This window comes from Cupressus sempervirens, chromosome 2, assembly GCF_028749045.1.
Source record: "Cupressus sempervirens isolate cs-2001-9-10 chromosome 2, ASM2874904v1, whole genome shotgun sequence".
NCBI classification, from domain to species: Eukaryota; Viridiplantae; Streptophyta; class Pinopsida; order Cupressales; family Cupressaceae; genus Cupressus; species Cupressus sempervirens.
In genome coordinates this window covers 21,322,812-21,335,374 of record NC_143119.1, presented here as the reverse complement: position 1 = coordinate 21,335,374, position 12,563 = coordinate 21,322,812, and positions in this window count along the sequence as shown.

Genomic DNA, 12,563 nt, shown 5'->3' with positions numbered 1-12,563 from the left:
GCACTCATTGCAAATATTCCATGCAACATGGATAGACTTGGATTCCTTTTATTTTGGGAGGTTATTTTCAACCAAATAGGCCCTAGAATGGTGGAGAAGACACCTAATGGAGTGATGTCTTGAATCTCCAAGCATTGGTTGCATATTGTAAAAAGTTTGAGTTAATGAAGTGGCAGGAAAACTCTATTTTTGAAGTGATATTTCAATTTTTGAAGGAACAGGCATACTTGAAGCCTAAAACATGTTGATACAGTGGTTGAGACGTGTTCTATAGTCATTTTGAAGACTTTTTCATGTTATGTGTTAAGGGTTTGGATGAAATCTTGAATATGATAAACCTAAGAGCCAAGAACCTTCCCAAATCAGTAAAATGGGATGGAATATGAATGAATTCAATGTGAAGAAGGTCCCCATAATGAAGTTTGAGATTTGTGATGTTTTAGTGGATTTGGCACTTAGATCCATCTAAGTGAAAGTGAGAAAGAGAACCAAAATTAAGGTGTGGATCATCCAAGGTGGAGTTTTCAAGGTGTGACTCTTGTAGTAAAGAGTGAAAAGGATTTAGTTAATGATCTAATCCTATTAGGAGATCCTATAGAAGCATATGATAATAGGAGATAAGAGAAATCTCTTGGTGGAAGTGGAAAACTAAGCTTAGGAGTTTTATCTTACACCAGTGCTTCCAAAGCGTGTTACTCCGCATCATATATTAGTGTGGAGGAACACTAAGATCCAAGTTGAGGATTAGGAGCATAGACAAGCTAGTCTATCCTACCATTTCCCATCACATTATATAAAAAAATTGATACAATTTTTCATTTACTAATACTTACAACTCTTTCTTGAAGTTTCAAAAAACTACCAGAGTCGAGCTTGTGTGTCCCGTGCTTTTCTAGTCTTGCCTTTGTTGCATTTGATGTGTCAGGCAATCTATGAAAAGTTTGAAATATGTTAGATAGTATAAATATAGAGGTTAATTAGTACATAATTAGATTCTCAATAGTATCACATACCTTTCTATACTCTCCACTAGTGTAATATTATTTTTCTTGTCAGCTTTATACTTTCCATCCAAAATTAGAGCCTGCCACTCAGCCTCAGGAACATAGGGCGGATGCTCGTACTTGGGGTTATCCCATAAATTTTTTCTATACTAGTCCCTAATATACTTCAAACATAAACTACCTTTTTCAAGGAGCTTGTTTCTCTCGAATGCATGAGGTCCAAAGAGTTGGGTCATGCTCTCTATAAGATCATCGTTCAACGGTTTGTGTTGGTTATTCCACCTTTTAAGTTAACAAAAACATGTTAGACTCATAAATGAAGTGAAGCTACCTTTAATATAGTTCAAGAGATGGATGAAAAAGAAAACTATTATAGCAATGATATGAAATCAAAATAGTGGTTTGGGGTTTTAATTAGGATATGATGTTCCACCAGGTATGTAGGGTGGGCCCGAATATTCGCAAACACTCATCACCAAGTTTTCTCCAAAAAAAATCATGGGATCATTAGTTGATGAAGAGTGATAAAAAACTAAATTAATATTATATCACTATATAATAATAATAACTTTAAAGTACCTAGAACTTTGGCTACTTTTAATGGAATGTCTTCATCATCGTTGATGATATAAACATGACATCCTTCACTGTTCCCATACTAGGAACATAGGAGCATCCAAGAAATGATGTTGCAGCTCCTATTGCAAAAAGTTTCATAACTTTCATAAGTCTTTGTCATGAAGTATAAAAGAAAAAATGATAATTGTTGTTAAAAAGTTATAAAAAAAAAATTGTTTGTTGCTATCATAAGAGAGAAAAAGAGGGATTTTTATACTAGCAGATGGTGCAACAGTCGATGCATGTAAGCTACGTGTTGCTAATTCAGCAGTCGGAAAGAGATTTGTGGTTGTCCTGGATGGAGGTGGCATCATCCTAGGATTAAATTGATGTGAAGCTAAAGAATAAAATTGTTAGAGCATGCATAAATATAGAACGCGTGGACTAGCATGGACAAGATTGTTAGAGCATTAAAAAAAAGGATTGTTTGATCATGTATTGTCAATGATTATGATAATTTCTATATATATTCAGTGGAAAATAGAAGTGGGGAATGGCCTACAACACCCTCATCATGGGAATGGGGCTCGAAATCACACAATTTTTTTTGTAAAGACAACACATCCATATTTTAATTAATGCCATAAAAGAGCATAACATAAAAACCATTATTGAACTCTTGTTATAATTAAAAATTTCATTAATACTTACTTTTAAGGTTTTAGAGGTGTGCATCAATTCAGATCCCCTATCTCTTAGTTCCTGAGTAGTAGGCTTTATGGTTGCCAAACATAAAATTTCTCTCCCAATTTTCTTTAGCAACTTTTTAGTCGAATTGATCGAGTCATCAGTGTCTGCTAAATCAATATAAAAAGGGTCCTCCTTAGGGGGGGCTGCTAATTAGGGACTGTAGGTTCCTTTCCCTCCCTTCGACAACTGGCCCTCTATGACAATAATAGTATTAGTATTATCAAAACTACTCCAAAACAATGAAGAAAGGGGTTCGGTTTCTTGCAAATGTAATTCAATTATCATGAGCATAATCATATCATAATCATAATCACATCCATCATTAGCATCACATAAAAATTAAAAACATTAAAAGGTACACAATATAACACTTAAATCAGACACACATTATACGCCTACTAGGGAAGTAGGCCTAGTGAAGGGCTAAAAATGGGTTTTTGTATCAGCTGATGAGTTGAGGGCATAGTCACCTTGGGGACATGCTATTTGAAGTTGTTTGATGTGTGTGGAGGTGGAGGAAACACCTAGTTAAGGTGAAGTCAAGTTTGGCGCCTATTGAGGCATTGTAAGCATTTGATAGTTTGTTGATTAGATTGCTTGGATGAATCCATTGGATGGATTGAGGGAAATTCATGGGATTATTCCAAATATGTAGAACCTAATGTGGCATAAGGATTTGGTGTGCAGTCTGATAGGTTATGGAGTTGGCTTGGATCAAGGAGAGGGATCTTATGAAGATGCTTGGTTGGTGTTGTGAGAACACTATGGAAGTCCCTCTTGTTATGAATGATTGCAAGTCCACCTAGGGTCTCTACATCACCTACAGAGGTAGAATTATTAACCAAAAAATTGGTTAAGCACTTATATTATGCTTTCCCTATGAATTTTATTCTAGGTACAACTCCCTTTTATAGATATTTAATGAATTCCCTTTTCTAAACTAAACACTTACAAATTCTTTTGACCTAAAAGAAAATAAGACTCAATACATTCACACATCAATATGTGTTTTAAATAGTTTTATTTAATTAAATTAGATTAATAGTTAATTTAGATTAGCAATATTCTATTTGTAGTTGAAACTTGTAGCTTTAAAATAGATAATGAATAAACTATGTAACCATATATATAAGACAAATATATTTCTATCAAGAAATGAATATTAAATAGATTAAGGATTGATGGCATACCTCTAAATTTCATCATCATCATCCTCATCATCATCATCATTATCCTCCTCCTCCTTGTCATCATCATCATTGTCATCATCATCATCATCATCATCATCCTCGCCATCATCATCGTCATCGTTGTCATCATCATCATCATCATCAACATCATCATATCTTCATCATCATCATCAGTAGCATCATCATCATCATCATCATCATCATCTTCTTCTTCTTCTTCATGACAATTTGTGTCAGGAAAATCATCCAATAACTGTCAATCGTGATCACCATCTACATCATCTTCTACTTCTTCAGTATCTTCTTCTTCCATCACATTATACTTTATTGGCCTTCCTCTCAATTCATGTCTAACAACAAATGACCAACCCAGTTTATGTGGAACCTCTAAGTAAAATACCTACTCACATTGGCTTGGAAGAACATAGGGCTCATCCCCAACTAGCTCAAATGACCTTGTATTAACCATTGTAAATCCATTATCATGTTCAATAATAGTTCTATCAGGATCATTTCGATTAAGTCGTAGCCTATACCATTTGACAACGAAGAGTACTAATTTAAAGGAACTAAAGTCACACTCAAGTATATCATCCAAAAATCCATAGTATCAATTTTTAGACTCTCAAGGATGTAAGTCATTCCTAGATAAAATATTAGTCACTTGAAAGACTGCAGTTATTCCTAAATCACAAGTTTTCTTCGTGTCATCCAACACTTTGACGTGAAATTTTTGACCATTAAAGAACATAGCCTTGTGGTGTTTAACTTGCAGTAATATGTGAAACATGTCAAAATTAGTGTATCATGAGTTGATAAACATATGAGTGATTAATAAATTTTTACATACTTGGAAATCTATTAAACCACGTGCTAAATCTATTTCCCTTTGCGTAACATTGGAATCTCCATTACGATGAGCTTCTTTAACCAATGAAGATACATCTTCCCATGTTAATGTCTGACCAGAATGTTGACATCATTCAATCCATACCATCATCCAATCAAGATTGTTTGCAATATACAAATGTAGTGCATCCCACTCTCGAGCACCTGTACAAAAAAAAATAGACAACTTACAACCGATTTACTTTGAAGATTAAGAAATAATTTATTACAATAACATCTTATAATTTATTACCTCTCACTTTCTTCAATGTACCTTTCCCCATCAAGTACTCCCCTTCTAATTTTTTAAAAGGTTCGAGATCCCAAATGCAATCTACATGGATATTTTGATGCAAACTTAGGAATATATTTAGTAATCTACACCATAGTCTGATATACCATATATCCCTCTACCATAGAACCCTCAGGATGTGCTCTTTATCAAACCAAATCCTTCAAAGATTTCAAGTGCCTCTCAACCATCCACATTGACCTATTGTGTACAGGTCCACACAATTCAATCTCCTCAACTAGGTGTATGAGTTAGTGTTCTTGTGCATTGAAAAAAGTTGGAGGTGGACACTTTTTCATTTGACATAGTAAATGAGGAATTCTTCTCTTCCAATAGTTTATATCTTCTTTATGGATTTCTTTAGATGACAACCACCTACATTAAGAGATTCAAGTCACAAAAAATATATAGATACGAGACTTTACAAAATAATATATAATAGGTTACATAGCAAGAAAAACAAATCACGAATATAATTAATATATACAACAAATTGAATAGATATTACTTCTTACCTCATATATTTTCCAAGATCGTATATCACTTGTTTGATGTTATTGTTGAAGGGCTCTGGGAGAGATAGAGGAAGCACATACTGCAGTAATTATAAACCAATCATTTCATTGTTTTCTAACGTAACATAACAAACATTACACGTAGTTTATGAATATATTGCAAATATAGAAGAACATAACTTACCTTGATGAAAGTATGCCAATCATGCATTTTGAGCCCTGGCCCAAATTCACCTTTTTTTGATATGAGATTGTTTATGTTTTCAGCAAATCCTGTGGGAAATTGAATTTTTCATATGACTTCTTTTATGGCATCACTTTGCTGCTCCGTTAATAACCAAGGAAGGGCACTTATATTAATCTGATCTCTGTTGCTATTTGAGTGAATGAAATTCTTCAATGCATGATTGGATTCATGAATTTCATTACAAAATTTGACAATTTTTTCTTTGTCACGCCTTCCATCCAATATTTTCCACAATGTCTTTGTTATATTCTTTCCAATATGCATAGTATCAAAAAAATGCACAATTTGTAAGTGCTCGTAGTAGGGAAACTTACTAAATTGTTTGGGATAGCTTTTTAGTCCCTTTGGAAGGTTGTCAGTACTACCTTGATGACCTTCATGATCATCAATTACACAATTAGTAAACAAAAATCACAATAGAAATATATAAATTACAAACATAAACCATTAGGTGGAATGACATTACCTCGACGATTAATTCTATTATATTCCAACTTCCATAGGTGAGGTGTCATTCTTTGTGGCTTTGATGTAGTCTCTTCTTTCCTATTGAAAAGATGTTTTTCGATACTTTGATACTTATGATTCCTATGGAGGAAGTGTCTACACTCATCAAACACCTACTTTCCTAAACTTTTTGAATGATGAGATTTCATCTTTAGACCACAAACTGGATATACAAATTTTCCCTTTGTTTGAAGACCTACAAGATAATGATATAATTGGATTATTAAATATGTTGATTTTTATAATTAGAATTATTGTGCGCAACTTGAATTCACTATAACATACCACAAAAATGTGTTAGCCCTGGGGCATCATGTATTGTCCATGCAAGTATTGCATGGAATTGAAATTGTCTTTGTCCTATTAATCTAGACATGTCATACATAGTGACACCATTCCATAACTCCACCAAATCATCGATAAGAGGCTCAATATATACATTCATATCTTTAACTTGATATTTACCTACTTGAATGAACAGTAACATTACATAATTATTGTGACTGTTTTACTACAAGATTTGCAAGTACATGTAAATTAATAACTATCAAATGATAAGATACCTAGAACAATCATTGCTAACATAATGTGCTTCCTCTTTATTGACATTGACAGAGGAATGTTATTGTTGATAACAAAAACAAGCCACACTGAGTAAATAGATATCATCTCTCCAAATAGATTGACACCGTTCGCTGCCAATGAAAGCCTGAGATTACAAGGTTCTTCTTTGAAGTGTTTCCACTTTTCCTCTATGTGCATAAATGTTGAACCATCTACAGGGATTTGAATAATGTCATCTTGACTTCTATTGTGTACATGATAATCCATAAAATGAGCCAAGCTACTACACCTGAATAATCGTGGCATCTGTAGAATAATGGGGATGTAACAAGAACCTTTTGAGGCACCTTTTTTGTTAGTCAATCTGTTCGATATCTACTCATATGACATATAGGGCATTGTGTTGCAAATTCATGTTCTTTATAATATATAATATGATCATTGGGACAAGCATGTATTGCTTCATACTCCATTCCAATATCTTTCATTACAATAGTTAATTCTTGATATGAGCGAGGTAGAATATTTGATGATGGTAACAGAAACTTGCCTATTAATCTACAGCAAAAAATATAAGTTGTTAATATAAACAATATTAGTGGTACATTATTCACCCTTTGTTAACTATAAAGACATATATGAATAATAAAGAGGGGGGGCAATATAATAGTAGGGCCAATGGAGAATACTTTCTTTCACTAGCCAACAATGCTTCTATATCTGGGCGGCCGGGTTCACCAACAATGCTTCTTTCTGTGAGGCTGGCCTCGGTGGCAATGAAGGAGATGTTGTTGGGATGGTCCATACCTTAACATACATGACATTTTTATGTTGGATAAACCATTCATAACCTTCAAGTTCAACAACAACCATACAACAAAGAGAAGAGTTGTTTGGGAGTCTTTGTATAGGGGCTCATATGCCTTCTAAAGTAGAGGTACATCGAGGCTATCATCATCATCATGATTAGATATGCTTGGACTAAATGTGTCGTGGATCAATATATTTATACCATCCTCTTCAATTGTGTTTTCTGGCACATGATCGTCATCTTCCATGGGATCATTATCTTCACCTTGGATATTTGCACCTCCATGTTCCTCCACTTTGAAAACCATATTCTTTGGATTGTTGTGGTTCATATCATGTACTTCCCTGGGAAGATCAACCTATATAAAATTTATTAATATAAATAAACCATGATCATCAACTCATCATCAAGTGATTTCATATGTATATAAATTGTTAAAATGATATAATGAACGACTTACTAGTGGATGATAGTCATGGCCCCCTTCAATGTGACCATTATCCCTACAATGTCTCTTAACTATTTTGATTAGAAATCTTCTACAGTTTAAGCCCTTACAAATATTGCAAGGACAATAACATTTTCCATCATCTTTTCTTTTCAAGTTAGACCACAATCTAGTGATTGTCTCCCTATTTTGTTCTTCACTTATATTATCTAACATGATTGTTCTTTGCAAGAAGTAAAAATTGGGCTATGAAAACTTCAAACTACAACTTTCACAAACTAAGCAAAACTATTGAAAGTACACAAATCTTCTTAGACCTAGCTAAATACTTTAATATTTTAAAAATACTTTCTTTGACTTTATTCCTAAGATTATTTGTAAAACTTTGACCAACTGCCTAAAGGTCTTATTTCAAGAGACCTTACAACATTAAGCCACTAAAAGAAATTTCAAAACATATAAGCTAAAAGTCTAGTTAAAATATACATTAGAATAAAAAATATACAATTTTCATACCCAAGTGCATGGCTATAACTTGTGCAACAACCTTCTTGCTTAGCTATAGAAGCTCTCCAACAATCAAATTATACAAACTACAAGGCCTAACAACAATTTCAAAACATATAAGCTACAAGTCTAGTTAAAATATACATTAGATTAGATTCAACAATAGAAAGAAATGTTATTTAGTATTAGATTCAACAAACCTTAGCAGTGTAAATAGCCATCTCCTCTAAACTAGACTCCAGACATGAGGGGACATTCACATACTCTTCCCCTAAATGTATCCTAAAGAACAAAAGCCACTATTCTTGAGTTTGTAAATTGCACCTTGAAATGAATGAAGCTTAAAAGGAATGAAAATTATTTTCATACATTTAATTCAGGATGTAATATTTATTCATAAGTATATACCTTGCCAGCACTTAAAATTGATGTTATATGTGTTGCACGAAAAGAAGAAGTTTCAAGATAAGTTTACATTGTTGTTATATGTGTTGCAAGAAAAGAAGAACTTTACATTGCTTTAACTTGCCATTGATGAGTATCATCTAAGACTTTTACCAAAATTTTCCTAGAAAATTTTATCAATTTTGCCTCTGCATAATTATACTTATTAAATAAAATAAACCACACAATTATCATTTACTATAGGAGAGTTCTGTTCATATGTTAAGAGACAATTCATTTTCTATTATGAAAATTTGGGGATGCCAAATACTCTCAAATCTGTTATATTCACTTTTTTTCTAATTTTATTACAGTTAATTTCAATGTAAATTAAGGTTATCCTTTTTCTGAAGAATGATATTGAATGGTCTATCGTAGATATGTGCTTCATCACTTGGTGAGATTTCTGCTAAGGCTCAATTAGATGAGAGAGCCATGATTGAAGAGGCCTCAAATTCTATAGCTGCTGATATGAAAACCATTCATCCAAGTGCTACTGAGGAACATGGTGAAGTAGAGAAACCAGAGTCTTCAGAAAAACCAAAGGAAATGAATGAACCACTTGAGGAAGATGGATGCCAGTTAGGTAAGGTTGATTCTAGTGAAAAAAGACTTGAAAATTTTGAAACCCAAGTGCAACAAGATATAACTAAAGAGGTTGAGATGCACCTAGTGGAAAAGTAGGAATCTCCAACCATAGTTCAATCATCAATTGAGATCCTATCTCAGAGTGATGATATTGTGAAGCAACAAGAAGAAGGGTTGCTAATTGTGGAGCTGGTTGCTGGAGCTGATAGTAATGCTTTTGCTTCTAAAGAACCAAAGTCTCAAGGGGTGCATTCTAGTGTTGATGTTCAAAATGAAAAAAATGTGACAAATAACAGTGATATTCAATGGAACAATGATATTCAGTGTAACAATGATATCAACAGCGCTCTAAGATAGTACACATCTCTTAGACAGTGAGGTATCAATAAAAGACAGTGATGCTCAATAGATGTCACTGCTATGACAAGCAAGGTCTTTTATATTATAGAGATCTTGAATATGATAAGAGAAACATTATGAAGAGTCATGAGAAAAGGAAAGAAACTAAGAAATGAAGACAATATCAAGGGCACTCATGAAAACATTGAAAGAATGCAATAGCTATTAGAGACGATACAAAGCAAATGAAATACATTTTTACACAAATGTTTCCAGTATAGGAGTTCTTATAATAGTTTTCCATTTTTATTAACTTTTATTATATAAATGAAGATCTATCTAGGTTGCATTGCTTGCAAAGAAAATCTTTACGATTTTGGTAAACCTACTATTGGTAGTTGGGTAAGAATGGCACCTTATATCAAATGTAGGATGATTAGGTTGATCTAGACATCCATGGAAAATATTGTGACTCAGAGGGATTTTACATGAATATTAGGTCCTAGATGATATTTACCACTATAGAATTTTGAAAAAAAAGTGATGGTCATGACAACTTAGTCAAAAGGATGTTCAACAGAGCATAAGGTCTCGTGAATATTATAGTAGTAAGAAAGAGATAATGGAAGGCATGTGTCTTAGAGACAAAGATCCAAGTTTTTCTAAGAGCAAAGCATTAAATAAAATAAGACAAGAACATTGTTGTTGAAAAGATGAATATTGAAATCTAAAAGGAAAGCCCAAAGAACAAGAATTTTAGTGCAAAATAGTGATCAACAAATTAAAGGACATCAATAGTCAAGAATCATGCAATTAAGATAGTAAAAAGAAAATTAATGGACAAGAGCCAAGTCATTAAATGGTGCTCATTCAAAGACAAACACAAGTGTTGCAAAACACTAAAAATAGTGAGAAGGAATTGGAGATATCTTGAGTAGAGATCAATTAGAAGTCATCAAAATCAGTCACTTTTATCTAGGAACAATGTCAAAGGACAGTGATAAAGAAATATGACATTAAAGGATAGTGATGAAGAAATGTTGACACACTTTTATATGTATGTTCAATTTGCATAGATCAAGAGCAATGGTAAATGTTGAAAATAACAAATTAGATATGTCATCAAATGGAATCCATAACAGTGACGACAAGACAGTGAGATGGATTTTTATAGAAACTCAAAGATGATAGGACATGACAAGATGTACATTTACCATTTTCTAGAGGAGCATCATCATCAGAGGTAACAGAAGAGCTATCAACAATGATATGAGTAGATTTAATGACATTAAAATAGCATGATCACAATTAATTTTAGTGAAGAATAAGATCAAAACTATGCTAAATATTAGAGAGCATGACTCATATGATGAGGGGCAGAAAGAGGGATAATTTCACCTTTTTGTTAAAGGTATTTAGAGTGTTTGCAAGGTGATTCACTATCCTTGGATACATTCATAGCTTTTATTTGGAGAATATTCACCATATAATGATCATCAATTTACTGTCTTGTCTAAGGGGTCCAAGAACTAATGTCAAATACCATTTTCTGTTAATAATGGTACAACACTTTTGGTGAAGATACAATATCTGAAATTGTATGAAATGATGCTCTTGGTTACATAAAGTAGACCTAGAAATGCAGTAAGAATATTATGATGGCCATCAGACAACAAAGAGTAGTGAGGTGGCCAAGGGTAGAAACAATGTGTGTGCCATATAAAAGCAGCAATAATATATGTATAAGACCAAAAATAGTGATCAAACAATGTAACGAAACAATGAGAAGATATGCATCCAAATAGTGTTACTACAATGAAAAAAATAGTGACATTAGAGAGAAAGATAGTGGTGAATATACATGCAAAATAATGATTGATATTTGTAGGCACACTTTTAGTACCCCTATTTCAAAACTTCAATATGTGGTTGTCCTAAATCTAGGTTCCACTTGTTTACTAGTCTCCTAGTTGATGAAATATGCAGACAATATTGTCAAGGTCTATGCAACATCTATGGCAGAGTTGAAATGGTATAAAATGCTTTGTAAGGATAAAAAAATTGGTTATTATGATTCTTTCAAAGAGAACGATGGATGATTGTTCCACAGGTGTTGGGCAAAGCCTTAGCTATATATCTACTGAACTTCATAAGTATAAGAGGGATATTGAGGAAGCTGAAAGGGAAAAGGAGCTCCAGGATGTCCAGTATATGTAGTAGGTCATGGCTCTTCTTTCTCAAGTAGATGCTGACATGGCATTAGAAACCTCCTACAAGCGTTTCCTGGAGTTGAGGATAGTAGTTAGCAGATCTTGGAAGAATTTCATTACTCATCAGTCATATTCACATTTTAAATGTCCTCTTATAGGGAAAGTGATGAACGATATAGATTTGATCTCAACTAATAATTCTTTTGAGATAGAAGCAATTGAGAGTGAGTTTGTAAGAGGTGAGCCAAAGGATCCCCTTACTGGTATAGTTTTCCTGAATTCCATTCTTATACAAAACCAAGCCTTGTACTGCATTATAAATCTCTGGAGGTAGCAGAACTACGTGGCAAGGATTTTGAAGGCAAAGATAAAGTTGGAGACAAAATTATGTGCTGAGCAAAAAAAAGAGCACTTGTTGATCTGTAAAAACTCTGCAAAGAGAGTACGAATGATAAAAACTAGATAATTTTTGAATCTTTACTTCCATTAATAGTGGGAGCTTTGAAGCCTAATGATAAAAAATTTAAGGCACTTTGTTTTTCAGTTTTAATGGCAGTTGTGCAAGACAATAACCATGGGAAGGAAAAACTAGTTGAAGCCAATGGGCTTAGTAAGATCATTAAATGGTAGTTCAATGACTTGAGCCCTGACCTCACAAGGGCTGCTATAAACTTCTTGTCAGAGCTAAAAAAAATATAAGA